At 42.2% G+C, this 14,585-nt stretch overlaps 1 protein-coding gene across 1 annotated transcript in view; it reads right to left on the reverse strand.

Annotated features, from left to right (window-relative positions):
* LOC135511466 (acyl-CoA-binding domain-containing protein 6-like) overlaps positions 1 to 14,585 on the reverse strand; it is a gene marked incomplete at its 5' end in the record, with an annotated part of 70,313 nt that overhangs the window by 36,431 nt on the left and 19,297 nt on the right. The gene's annotated exons all lie outside the window — the stretch shown is intronic.

Genomic DNA, 14,585 nt, shown 5'->3' on the forward strand with positions numbered 1-14,585 from the left:
TGAGTTTCTGAAGACCTCTCCGCTTTTATTTTTAAAAAGCACACACAAAAAACGTGCTTCCACAAAACAGGGCAATTACCTTTAGCCAAGGTAAAGAAAACATATTAAACACTGGGACAATTAATTTGTTTGTCAATGGCCCTATTAAAAGATTGGAAACCGGGCTGGCTTTCTTAAACATCTGTGCATGGGTGTATGACCTGTACACAGTAGCTGTGCCATGCAGATGAGACTTATTCCTGCATATGCGAGAACACTGCCATTCTCATGCAGCAGGCAACGACCCTCCCCTCCCCCTTTTCCCCTCTCTTATCCTCCCCCACACACACCGTTATGACAAACTCTGTTAGATATTTGTTATGACTCTGATGACTGCGCCATTTGTTATGCGAGGCCTTGCTGGGAAGGGGGAGGGATACAAACCTGTAATAATGCTCCAGCCATAGAATTTCAATCAGCCGCTGTTGCCCGTGTGTGTTTACTAGTTTAATAACCAAGGCAGTTGACACTGAGGTGGAGGACAGAGATGAGAATGTTCACTGGGCTGTATTGCTCTGATAAAACAGACCCTGGCTTTGGATAGACCAGGAACATTGCTTCAATACCTGACCTAATGTCCGTGGTCTACAGTAGGGTTCCCTGACTGGCGCCCCGTGGGCCTGAATTTACCCACGGGTGGTTTTATTTGGCCCCCCATGTTTTCTGAGCATTGACGGACATAAAAATAAAAGGAAGTCAGCTCCAATCTGTTCCCAAGTATTCCCACACATGCAGTGGGGCAAAAAAGTATTTAGTCAGCCACCAATTGTGCAAGTTCTCCCACTTAAAAATATGAGAGGGGCCTGTAATTTTCATCATATGTACACTTCAATTATAAAAATCACATTATAGGGTTTTTAATGGATTTATTTTGCAAATTATGGTGAAAAATAAGTATTTGGTCAATAACAAAAGTTTCTCTCAATACTTTGTTATATACCCTTTGTTGGCAATGACAGAGGCCAAACATTTTCTGTAAGTCTTCACAAGGTTTTCACACACTGTTGCTGGTATTTTGGCCCATTCCTCCATGCAGATCTCCTCTAGAGCAGTGATGTTTTGGGGCTGTTGCTGGGCAACACGGACTTTCAACCCCCTCCAAAGATTTTCTATGGGGTTTAGATCTGGAGACTGACTAGGCCACTCCAGGACCTTGAAATGCTTCTTACGAAGCCACTCCTTCGTTGCCCGGGTGGTGTGTTTGGGATCATTGCCATGCTGAAATACCCAGCCACGTTTCATCTTCAATGCCCTTGCTGATGGAAGGAGGTTTTCACTCAAAATCTCACGACACATGGCCCCATTCATTCTTTCCTTTACACAGATCAGTCGTCCTGGTCCCTTTGCAGAAAAACAGCCCCAAAGCATGATGTGTGGTTCTGGGATTTTTGCTCACCGTTCTTGTGATCATTTTGAGATCTTGTGTGGAGCCCCAGATCGAAGGAGATTATCAGTGGTCTTGTATGTCTTCCATTTCCTAATAATTGCTCCCACAGTTGATTTCTTCAAACTAAGCTGCTTACCTATTGCAGATTCAGTCTTCCCAGCCTGGTGCAGGTCTACAATTTTGTGTCTGGTGTCCTTTGACAGCTCTTGGGTCTTGTCTATTGTGGAGTTTGGAGTGTGACTGTTTGAGGTTGTGGACAGGTGTATTTTATACTGATAACAAGTTCAAACAGGTGCCATTAATACAGGTAACGAGTGGAGGACAGAGGAGCTTCTTAAAGAAGAAGTTACAGGTCTGTGAGAGCCAGAAATCTTGCTTGTTTGTAGGTGACCAAATACTTAGTTTCCACCATAATTTGCAAATAAATTCATAAAAAATCCTACAATGTGATTTTCTGGATTTGTTTCTTCTCATTTTGTCTGTCATAGTTGAAGTGTACCTATGATGAAAAGTACAGTACTTGCACAATTGGTGGCTAACTAAATACTTTTTTGCCCCACTGTAAGAGAGACGTGATTGCACACAAACGTAAGCAAGTTTCGAAATGATACATGTTTTAGTCAAATATTAAACCTATTTGAGTTTCTTGCAATCAATTTGCAGTCTACAAATGATTTGTAATTAGGTTCCAGCCCCCTGACCATAAGCGGCTGAACCTAGTTGATGATCCCTGCTCTACAGTCTAGCTTCACACAGCTGAGGCCGGGTACAAAGCTGTGATGCATTTCTATTCACATTACATTAAAGTATCAAAATTACACTACATTGCCACTAACTAGGACGGTGCAGCAAACTTTCAATAAGACAAAGAGTAAAACACAGTTGACTTACTGGGAGAGAAGAGTTGTTCATAGTAAGACACTGTGAGAATGTCATTATTGTCATCATACAGTACTTAAATCTAAAGCCAGAAGGCTTCTGTACAATAAAGGATCCCTATTCTTAGAGCCCTGCAATGAGCTTGATTTACTCTCTTACTGTAAAGAGACCACTGTGATCAGGAACCTACAGTCAAAGTGTCACGACTGCTCTGTGAGGATCCATATAGGTCAGGTTAGCTTGACAATGGATGACTTCAACCCACAGAAGGGGAAGGAGGGAACTGGTGGGGGGGTTGACCGCTCACACCCTGTTGTAAATCAAGGAGAGAACATCCCTCTCCAATACTCACCAAGGAATGTGCCTTTGTCTATACAGACATTTTCCCGCCAAAAATCTACCACATTCTAAAGTTAATACTGGAACAATATTTCTAACATAGAATGTGGGGAATGGTCAGAAGCGACCCAAAGACCACTAATGTCGGTCTGGGTGTTATTTTGTGACGCCATTAAAATTGTTATAAAGGATATACTGTAACTTGGAAAGTATAGCAACTATATGTACGAAGTTTCGATCCTTTACTTTGTGTATGAAATAATAATAAAAACGATGAAAGTGTTTTTGTTAAGAGAGGGATGTGATCTTAGAAACTATAAGAGGAAATAGTTTTTATAACTTTGTACAAGTAAGTAGTCACCTCCCCCTTGAGTGAGGTCAAAGAGTGTGTCAGCCTCACGAACTGCCCCTTTTGAAGAACTGTATAAAATGATGGGTTAAGAATTACCATATCAGACCAGAGAGGAGTTGAGCTGCAGCTTACGTCCAAAGTGGTTTGAACTCTGAAATCTCAACACAAGGTAGAGACAATAACGTCACCTCCCGGACAATCACTGGTACGGCTGATTAGCTGTCCTAAGTTAAGTATCTACAAAAGCGTATTTAAGTCGGACCGTCCTACTACTCTTCTCTAATTACAGGAGTCCACTACTCTTATCACGCCACTGAGAACCATTGACCCAGCTGGCTAGCCTATCTTCAAAAAATCATCTTTCAGAGCGAGTGGAAGCAGAGTGAGCTCTGTAGTTCTGTTCAGGACGACACCACGGGTTGCCAGATGCCGGGTGACGGCAGAGGAGAGCAACAGTAGAAGAGATGGGTGGGGACCCCTTTTGGAAAATTGTAGTCTTACAAGTGTGCCGCGGAATGGCCCAACACCGTTTCCAAGAATTCTGACAGAGATCCACGGCGAACCAAGGCATTTACACGTAAATACATTCATGATTTCTTACTCCAAATGGGAGGCGGTTTGTGTGCAAAGTATATGATTACTGTGAGAGTAATTTATAAAATGTACCAACGTTAATTGTCTCTGTCTCTCTCTCTCTTCATCTCCTTTGTAACAAGCCGCCATATTGTGTCAGTCCGCTAGGGACCTGTTTCTAATGTATTAAGTGTATGTTTATCCTGTGTTATCATTTACTTGGCTAGTAAATAAATAATTTAACCAATTTGTGTCGTAATGAATCATAAGTAAGGCTGGGGTTTTGCAGATGCAGGAGGTTATGACTGTTCAGAATGATGATATGATACGAGGTTATGATTAATACATGGACTGTTCCAAGAATGTGATAGGTAAATATTTTTAGATTTTAATTCGGGAGATAGTAACTGTTTAAACAACCTCTCTCGTGGTGCCCCAAATATTAATGAGTTAATTGTTACATGATTCATTTAAAATCAGGTAACAATTAAACATAGTTAGTTGATTAGATAAATAACAGTCATCCGATTAATGAAAGTAAAGTCCCGAAAAAAATAATGCACACAATTAAGCCATATAGACAAAGCTATTTCTCAAGTGTGATTCTGACAGACAACAGCTATAGCAAAACATGCATCACGGTCCAGATATTGTCTGAGAATGTTTTGCTTGTCTTCACACAACCCAACAAACTGCCAAGGTCCCTATCTAGCCATATAAACAATCCACTACATTGACACTAAATATGTATTCAGGCCAGGGGGCACTTAAGCACTTAGCAAAGATTTCATTTCTCCTCACATCAATATCAAATCAATGTGTTTATAGTCTAAGAGGTCGTACAGAAAAAGAACACTTACGGCATCACAAATCAAACACACACACAGCCTTTGTTGCTGACGTGCACACTGACCTGCCAATCAGCACTCAATACCAAGTGTGGTAGAAGAGCAGTCTGATGTGAATGTCTATACGACAGAGTAAGAACTACCTAAACTACTTCCCTAGTCAATCTGCAGTTGCAGCCAACAGTGAAGTACAGAAACCCTCTAGGAGATAGGACACCAACATAGAGTCCCCCCGCCTTTCCTCCGTCCCCTCTTGTCCCTCTGCCCTGTGATGCCGCTGTCTGTCCCACATAATGCGTGGCCATGAACTAGTTGTAGCCCAGCCAGATATTTATTACTATTGATCTACCTGGTCCCAGCCAGAGACTTTTGTTCTCTCGGCTCTCGGCTTTGACCTCAATTAAGTTATGAATTTCTATCTGATAGACTGCGAGCGCTTTAGACCGGCGTGGCCAAGGCCTGGAGTGGATTAATTAGAATTAGTGGTGCTGGGAATCACCCTCTGCGTCTCATGGATCATGTTGTTTTAATACAAAGTAAAGAGCCACACACACAGTCCCCAGCTCAGCCAGCCATGCACACACAGGGACAGCCACTGTCACAAACCACATGCAGAGGACAGGACTAGATTCAGGATGGAGATGATTTAATCCAGCCCCACAAATTGAATTTACAACCTGCCAATATAAATTGCAGATTCTTTCACTTCACCTCACTGTAGTCTTCCTCCTGCCTTGCCCCTCCGCCTCTATTCCTCCCTCTACTTTTTTGCCTCTTTCTCTTGAAACTGTTTCTACTTGTGATTGTTTCCTGTTGCCTTACATGCACCTTACCCTCACACCCTTTTTATGAGATTAAATCTGCCCAATTCCAATCCTCCCACATTGTTTACATGTTTCCGATCTGTAATCAGCCTAGCTTAAGTCTTAAATTGTGTTTTTGTTGCTACCTGCATATCCCACTACAGCCCATTCCCCAGCCGGCCAGCCCACAGCCAGATTGCTGCTTGTTTGTTTGACACAAAATCCCAAAGGGGAGGCCAGGATGTCTGAGCCTTGACCAATGAAAAGGACTGTTAAGGCCTTATTTACTTTAGTGAGAGTGGCTGTGCACATAGCAATCAGAGTTTTTCCTGGATCAAAAAGTGGCTTAGGTGGTGGGCGTGGCAGGGGGTTTTGCAGGGGCGTGGCAATGAGCATGGTCGGCCCGTCAGCGTGTACAATTATTTAGGAACATTTTAGAGGTCCCCATCTTGGCAGTGTAGAGACATGATTGCATTTAAAAGCAAATTTCCTGCAATTCTACACATTTTGCCATGCAGCTCAGAGAAAACTTTGCAGATTTAAAGCAAATTTCCTGTGGTTATATATATTCTGCAATGGAGATGATAGAACCCTTTACGTTTCCTGGAATTATATGCATTTTCCATGGCTAATGCTGTGTTCTTTTGGTCCAACAAAATAACAAAATGAATACTGCTAAAATCATTGTTTTGGGAATTTTCAATCATCACCGACTGTCTAGATTTTATTTCAGTGATTGTTAGTTCTCAAAGATAAAAATAAAGATGCAAGGGCCTCCCAAGTGTTGCAGTGGTCTAAGGCATTGCAGTGCTAGAGGTGTCACTACAGATCCGGGTTCGATCCCAGGCTGTATCACAACCGATCGGGAGTCCCATATGGAACGCACAATTGGCCCAGCGTCGCCCGGGTTAGGGGAGTGTTTGGCCGGGGGGCTTTCCTTTGGCTCATCACGCTCTAGCGGCCCGTTGGGGAGTTACAGAGATGAGACAAAAATCGATATTGGGGAGTAAAAGGGGGGGGGGGGGGGATAAGTAAAATGTATATATACACACAGTGCATTCGGAAAGTATTCAGACCCCTTGCCTTTTCCACATTTTGTTACAGCCGTATTCTTAAATGGATTAAATAATCCCCCTCCCCTCATCAAACTACAAACAACACTCCATAATGACAAAGCAAAAATAGGTTTTTATACATAAAACAAAACAGGAATATTACATTTACATTAGTATTCAGACCCTTTACTCAGTACTTTGTTGAAGCATCTTTGGCAGTGACTACAGACTTCTTGGGTATGACGCTACAAGCTTGACACACCTGTATTTGGGGAGTTTCTCACATTCCTCTCTGCATATCCTCTCAAGCTCTGTCAGGTTGGATTGGGAGCATATTTTCAGGTCTCTCTAGAGATGTTCGATTAGGTTCAAGTCCGGGCTCTGGTTGAGCTACTCAAGGACATTGAGACTTGTTCCGAAGATACTCCTGCGTTGTCTTGGCTATGTGTTTAGGGTCGTTGTCCTGTTGGAAGGTGAACCTTCACCCCAGTCTGAGGTCCTGAGCACTCTGGAACAGGTTTTCATCAAGGATCTCTCTGTACTTTGCACCGTTCATCTTTCCCTTTCCCATCATTCCTTTGATTCTGACTAGTCTTCCAGTCCCGGCCACTGAAAATCATCCCCACAACATGATGCTGCCAGGTTTTCTCCAGACGTGACACTGGGCATTCAGGACAAAGAGTTCAATCTTGGTTTCATCAGACCAGAGAATCTTGTTTCTCATGGTCTGAAAGTCCTTTAGGTGCCCTTTGGCAAACTCCAAGCGGGCTGACATGTACCTTTTACTGAAGAGTGGCTTCTGTCTGGCCACTCTACCATAAAGGCCTGATTGGTGGAGTATCGCAGAGATGGTGGTCCTTCTGGAAGGCTCTCCCATCTCCACAGAGGAACTCTGGAGGTCTGTCATAGTAACCATCGGGATCTTGGTCACCTCCCTGAGTCTGAGTGGTTCAAAATGTCTTCCATTTAAGAATGATGGAGGCCACTGTGATCTTGGGGACCTTCAATGCTGCAGAAATGTTTTGGTACCCTTTCCCAAATCTGCACTTCGACAGAATCCTGTCTCTGATCTCTGCAGACAATTCCTTCGACCTCATGGCTTGGTTTTTGCTCTGACATGCACAGTCAACTGTGGGGCCTCATATAGACAGGCGTGTGCCTTTCCAAATCACGTCCAATCAATTGAATTTACCACAGGTAGACTCCAAGTTGTAGAAACATCTCAAGGATGATCAATGGAAACAGGATGCACCTGTTCTCAATTTCTCAATCTCTCAAAGCAAAAGACCTGAATAGTTATGTAAATTAGATATTCAATAACAACAAAAATGTAATACATTTGCAAGCATGTCTAAAAAACAGTTTTTACTTCATCATTATGTAACAAAATGTGGAAAAAGTCAAGGGGTCCGAAAACTTTCCGAATGCCCTGTAGGTCCATTATCTTTTCTGCATACTTTATATCTGGTTTAAGTCCTTTAAGATCAAACTGAAAGCGTTTTTCCATCACGAAAATAAAGAACACATACAGTACCAGTCAAAAGGTTGGACACACCTACTCATTCAAGGGTTTTTCTTATTTTTAGAATAAGAGTGAAGACTGTGAAATAACAAAAAGGATAACATTGTGTGTTCGTGAGTCTCCCATTTCCATAGAGTGGTATTCGTTTGTAGGCGTCCGTTCAGATGCTACAGTCATTTTCATGGTCTGACAAACACCGCCAGAGCTCTGCGACCTTCCACCGCAGATACTGTAAGGAAGGCCGACATAGGCAGATTGAGATATCTCTAGCTTAAACTGACGGGTTTTGATGGGGATTTTTTTATTATGTTACTTAGATTGACGCCCGGATGCATCAAGACTCTTAAGGACTTTTTTCAACTTTTAAATTCCTGTAAACTGAATGATCATGTTAATCTCTCCTCACAAATAATGGAATTTTGAGGATATTTTGATGTGCCTTTATTACAATGCAGTACACTAAATGTCAGCCCACATAAAATAGCTGAGTTATGCTTCTGACATCACGAACACGGTACCCTACTTCTGCCACCCGGCCCAGTTTCTGGGGTTCATTTGTTAAAGTGCAGTAGAAAAGCAGTGGTGGGTTAAGGGCCAGTGTGAGGCATTCTGCTGGTGACAGGTGGTATACAGTTGATCTGGGTATTCATGGACAGAGCTACCTATTGTAGTCCCTTCTGATCCCAGATTAGAATCAAACAGCCCATAATGCAGGTTAACAGGTTTGGACATCCACTGAAACAATCAGTTGATTAATTTTCAACGATTTTCACTGAACGCATTTTTTTTTGGTTTGTTATTTAATCAACAAATTAAACATAAATCACTTTTATCTTTATTTAACGGCAGTTGGCAGAGGTCAGTTCAGATTACTGGGATATCCAATACCCAAAAAACCCAACACCAAACATCCTCTACTGCCTATCATACACAGACAAAAGGAATGTGAGAACATAAAATGGTGGAGACCTTTCACATTCACAGGACCATTTACAATTTAAAATCTTTGATAGTCTGCCAATGATATATGTCATTATACATATTATAATTCACTGCACATATATATATACACACACACACAACCACGACACACCTACTCATTCAAGTTTAAAAAAAAAAACTTTCTACATTATAGAAGAGTGAAGACATCAAAACTATAAAATAACACATATGGATTCATGTAGAGACCAAAAAAGTGTTAAACAAATCAAAATATATTTTATATTTGAGATTCCTCAAAGTAGCCTCCCTTTGCCTTGACAGCTTTGCACACTCTTGGCATTCTCTCAATCAGCTTCACCTGGAATGCTTTTACAACAATCTTGTAGGAGTTTCCACATATGCTGGACACTTGTTGGCTGCTTTTCCTTCACTCTGCTATCAAACTAATCCCAAACCATCTCAATTGGGTTGAGGTCTGGTGATTGTGGAGGCCCTTACACAGCCTGGAGGTGTGTTGGGTCATTGTCCTGTTGAAAAACAAATGATAGTCCCTCTAAGCGCAAACCAGATGGGATGGCGTATCGCTGCAGAATTCTGTGGTAGCCATGCTGGTTAAGTGTGCCTTGAATTCTATATAAATCACAGACAGTGTCACCAGCAAAGCACCCCCACACCATCACACCTCCTCCACGTTCACCTACCCTAAGTTTCACAAAGACACGCCAGTTGGAAGCAAAAATCTCAAATTTGGACACATCAGGCCAAAGGACAGATTTCCACGGTCTAATATCCATTGCTTGTGTTTCTTGGCCCAAGCAAGTCTCTTCTTATTGGTGTCCTTAGTAGTGGTTTCTTTGCAACAATTCAACCATGAAGGCCTGATATCACACACAGTCTCCTCTGAACGGTTGATGTTGAGATGTGTCTGTAACTTGAACTCTGTGAAGCATTTATTTGGGCTGCAATTTCTGAGGCTGGTAACTCTAATGAACATATCCTCTGCAGCAGAGGTAACTCTGGGCCTTCCATTCCTGTGGCGGTCCTCATGAGAGCCAGTTTCATCATAACGCTTGATGGTTTTTGCAACTGCACTTCAAGGAACATTCAAAGTTCTTGAAATGTTCCGTATTGACTGACCTTCATGTCTTAAAGTAATGATGGACTGTGGTTTCTCTTTGCTTATTTGAGCTGTTCTTGCCATAATATGGACTTGGTCTTTTCACAAAAATGTAAAAAATAAATAAAACGGAAAAGTGGTGAGTGCATATGTATTCACCATATATTCACCTTTCAGAACAGGTGTATATATACTGAGATCATGTGACAGATCATGTGACACTTAAATAAAGTGGGTCAGGGACAAAGTTGTGGAGAAATACAGATCAGGGTTGGGTTATAAAAAAAATCTGAAACTTTGAACATCCCACGTGACACCATTAAATCCATTATTAAAAAAATGGAAAGAATATGGCACCACAACAAACCTGCCAAGAGTGGGCCGCCCACCAAAACTCACAGACCAGGCAAGAAGGGTATTAATCAGAGAGGCAACAAAGAGAGACCAAAGATAACCATGAAGGAGCTGCAAAGCTCCACAGCGGAGATTGGAGTATCTGTCCATAGGACCACTTTAAGCCGTACACTCCACAGAGCTGGGTTTTACTGAAGAGTGGCCAGAAGAAAGCCATTTCTTAAAGAAAGAAATATGCAAACAGTGGTGGTAGCATCATGCAGTGGAGATGTTTTTCATCAGCAGGGCCTGGGAAACTGGTCAGAAATGAAGGAATGATGGTGCTAAATACAGGGAAATGTCAGTCTTCCAGAGATTTGAGACTGACGGAGGTTCACCTTCCAGCAGGACAATGACCCTAAGCATACTGCTAAAGTAACAATCAAGTGGTTTAAGGGGAACATTTAAATGTCTTGGAATGGCCTAGTCAAAGCCCAGACCTCTATCCAATTGATAATCTGTGGTATGACTTAAAGATTGCTGTACACCAGCAGAACCCATCCAACTCGAAGGAGCTGGAGCAGTTTTGCCTTGAAGAATGGGCAAAAAACCCAGTGGCTAGATGTGCCAAGTTTATAGAGACATACCCCAAGAGGCTTGCAGCTGTAATTCTTGCAAAAGATGGCTCTAACAAAGTATTGATTTGTGCACTTCACAAAATAGATGGCTTCATGAGGAGGGAATATTATGTGGAACAATCTCAAGACATCAGTCAGGAAGTTAAAGCTTGGTCGCAAATTGGTCTTCCAAATGGACAATGACCCCAAGCATACTTCCAAAGTTGTGGCAAAATGGCTTAAGGACAACCAAGTCAAGGTATTGGAGTGGCCATCACAAAGCCCTGACCTCAATCCTATAGAACATTTGTAGGCAGAACTGATAAAGCGTGTGCGAGCAAGGAGGCCTACAAACCTGACTCAGTTACACCAGCTCTGTCAGGAGGAATGGGCCAAAATTCTCCCAACTTATTGTGGGAAGCTTGTGGAAGTCTACCCGAAATGTTCAGTTTAAAGGCAATGCTAACTCAGGAAAAAGGAAACGTCCTCTCACTATCAACTGTGCTTATTTTCAGCATACTTAACATGTGAAATATTTATATGAACATAAGATTCAACAACAGACATAAACTGAACAAGTTCCACAGACATGTGACGAACAGAAATTGAATAATGTGTCCCTCAACAAAGGGGGGTGGGGGTCAAAATCAAAAGTAACAGTCAGTACCTGGTGTGGCCACCAGCTACATTAAGTACTGCAGTGTATGTGCTCCTCGTGGACTGCACCAGATTTGCCAGTTCTTGCTGTGAGATGTTACCCCACTCTTCCTCCAAGGCACCTGCAAGTTCCCAGACATTTCTGGGGGGAATGGCCCTAGCCCTCACCCTCCGATCCAACAGTTCCCAGACGTGGTCAATGGGATTGAGATCCAGGCTGTTCATTGGCCATGGCAGAACACTGACATTCCTGTCTTGAAGGAAATCACACACAGAACGAGCAGTATGGCTGGTGGCATTTTCATGCTGGAGGGTCATGTCAGGATGAGCCTGCAGGAAGGGTACTACATGAGGGAGGAGGATGTCTTCCCTGTAACGCACAGCATTGAGATTGCAGGCAATGACAACAAGCTCAGTCCGATGAAGCTGTGACACACCGCCCCAGACCATGATGGACCCTCCACCTCAGTAGAAAGGCCTCTTTAGTGTCCTAAGATTTCACAACTGTGACCTTAATTGCCTACCATCTGTAAGCTGATAGTGTCTTAACGACCGTTCCACAAGTGCATGTTCATTAATTGTTAATGGTTCATTGAACAAGCATGGGAAACAGTGTTAAGACCCTTTACAATGAAGATCTGTGAAGTTATTTAGATTTTACAAGTTATCTTTGAAAAACAGGGTCCTGAAAAAGAGACACACATACACACCCCCCACCCCCCCTTCGGACAGTACTCAGACCCCTTGACTTTATATCAACACACACACATAAGTGGTCGCTTAGGGATTCAATTCCAGGCACACGCAATGACTACATCAAGCTTGTGACTCTACAAACTTGTTGGATGCATTTGCTGTTCATTTTGGTTGTGTTTCAGATTAATTTCTGCCCAATGGTAATTAATGGTAAATAAATGTAATTTGAGTGACTCATTATAAATAAGAATAGAATATGTTTCTAAACACGTGTACATTGATGTAGATGCTACCATGATTACAGATAATCCTGATTGAGAAAGTTAGAAGGTCAAAGATCATGACCCCACGACATGCTAACCTCTCACCATTACCAATAACAGCAGAGGTTAGCATGTCTTGGGGGGTATGATCTTACTTGTTAAACAAAATCAATTTCTCTGAGCAATTGTGTTAGAATAAAATATAATTGTATGGAGCATACAATAAAGCTCATTATTTGTATTATCTATTTGATACAGTCATTGTTGCTCATCTTTATCAAGGGCGTCAATAATTTTAGACCCCACTGTATATGTCAAACCTACTACGATACTATTACCACATGTATGTTTGCCAGTTCAACAGCGAAAAGGCATGTAGCATCCAAGGCATCTAGTCTAGTTTAGCATGGCCAGAAAATGACTGAAAACAGCAATCTAATAGAATGTAATAAGAAGTCGCAGGCTTTATATCCCATCAACTCTAAGTTACGTGGGGTTTACATTGTATAATCATTTGGCAGAGACTGTTGTATGATTTAGCTAGTCGTATTTCCTTTCGGCCACCCCCACGTCATATCGTAAACCTGATCTCAATAATTATGGTGCAAAAATCCAGTTGCCTTATTATCTACCCTCAGGCAGCTGACTGGGTACTTCTGAGCACAGAAGTAAGATGGGTTTTGTCTAGAAAGGACACAGCTTTGGTCAAAATTGACTTTCGTGGCAGGTTTAGGAGAACTTAGGCAGCATGTTAGGATAATTAGGTTAAGGATAGGAAAAGGTTTAAGGTTAGCTAAAATGCAAAAAATAAAATAAACTTTTGATGTCAATTTGACAAAAGCTGTATCCCATCTAGACATGACCGTAGGGGTCCTAACGGCCTGAGAGGGACTGCAGAGTGATCTCTCACACTGGGTCTTAATAAGGACTGTCTGCCATTCAATTACACTTACTGGTACCTACACTAGGAAATAGTATGCATGTGTATAACTATGCATATTGCACACATACTCCCAGAGCATGTGTCTGAAATTCATCCGAGATGCCAGAGATGTACAGGTATTAGATTTGACCATATTTAACCACTTTTTTTATATCAGTGTACTGCTATTGTAACTACTGTTATTATTCATAAATGAAGGCTAAATACAGTACATGTTACAATGGACTTTAGAGAGACTCCACGTCTCTGTAATTACAATGCAGCTTTAACATGCCTCCATTTAAGTTGTAATGTTTTATTGTAAACCATGACCAGAGCCACTGCCAGGAAGACCAAGATAATTCTCTATAAGCCGGCGCTCTAGTTTTCATCCACACAAAAAAAGGTTCAAGGCCAAGAAGAGAAAGTCATTTGCAAATGTTCTGATTATATGGGTTGTATAATGCAAACAATTTGCCTGATTACTTCCAATTGATTTGTCTTACCGTGGGGCAGTAAAGCCCCTGGTCCCACAACTGTATGCATCACAGTATTAATGCATCGTTTAGCCAGCTTAAGACAAAGCTGCCTGCCTCTAAACCTGAATGGCGTTCAGGGTTTTTCTCTCCACAGCCAGGTCGCTAAACAATGTCTACCTGCTTACTGTGTTGGATAAACCCCATGGGATTTGTCGATATCACAAAGTGAATTACAGTAGACCTGCTCAGAGGATTCTAGGGAGTGTGTCACCGGGCCTTTAGTCCCCTGGGCCAGCCACAGAAACTAGGCCTCCATGGATACAGAGGTTTGACTTTCTGGTGTGTAGTAAAATAAACTGGAGGTGTGTCTTTGGGAGGTGTGTGCTCAACTGTTGACCGGGTGTACTGTGTAATCTGGAGGTGTGTCTTTGGGAGGTGCGTGCTCAACTGTTGACCGGGTGTACTGTGTAATCTGGAGGTGTGTCTTTGGGAGGTGCGTGCTCAACTGTTGACCGGGTGTACTGTGTAATCTGGAGGTGTGTTTTTGGGAGGTGTGTGCTCAACTGTTGACTGGGTGTACTGTGTAATCTGGAGGTGTGTGGTGGGGTGTTGACAGAGTGCACTGTGTCGGTGTCATGCCCCTCTTAACACAATTGTGAATCTCACAGAAATCTTTAAATCTCCTAAAATATCTAACCCCATGAACTTCTGCATCAAGTGCCCCTTGATCCCTATCCCCAGATGTCTGTGTATGTGTGTGAG

The sequence above is a fragment of the Oncorhynchus masou genome, chromosome 24 (assembly GCF_036934945.1).
Source record: "Oncorhynchus masou masou isolate Uvic2021 chromosome 24, UVic_Omas_1.1, whole genome shotgun sequence".
Lineage (NCBI taxonomy): Eukaryota > Metazoa > Chordata > Actinopteri > Salmoniformes > Salmonidae > Oncorhynchus > Oncorhynchus masou.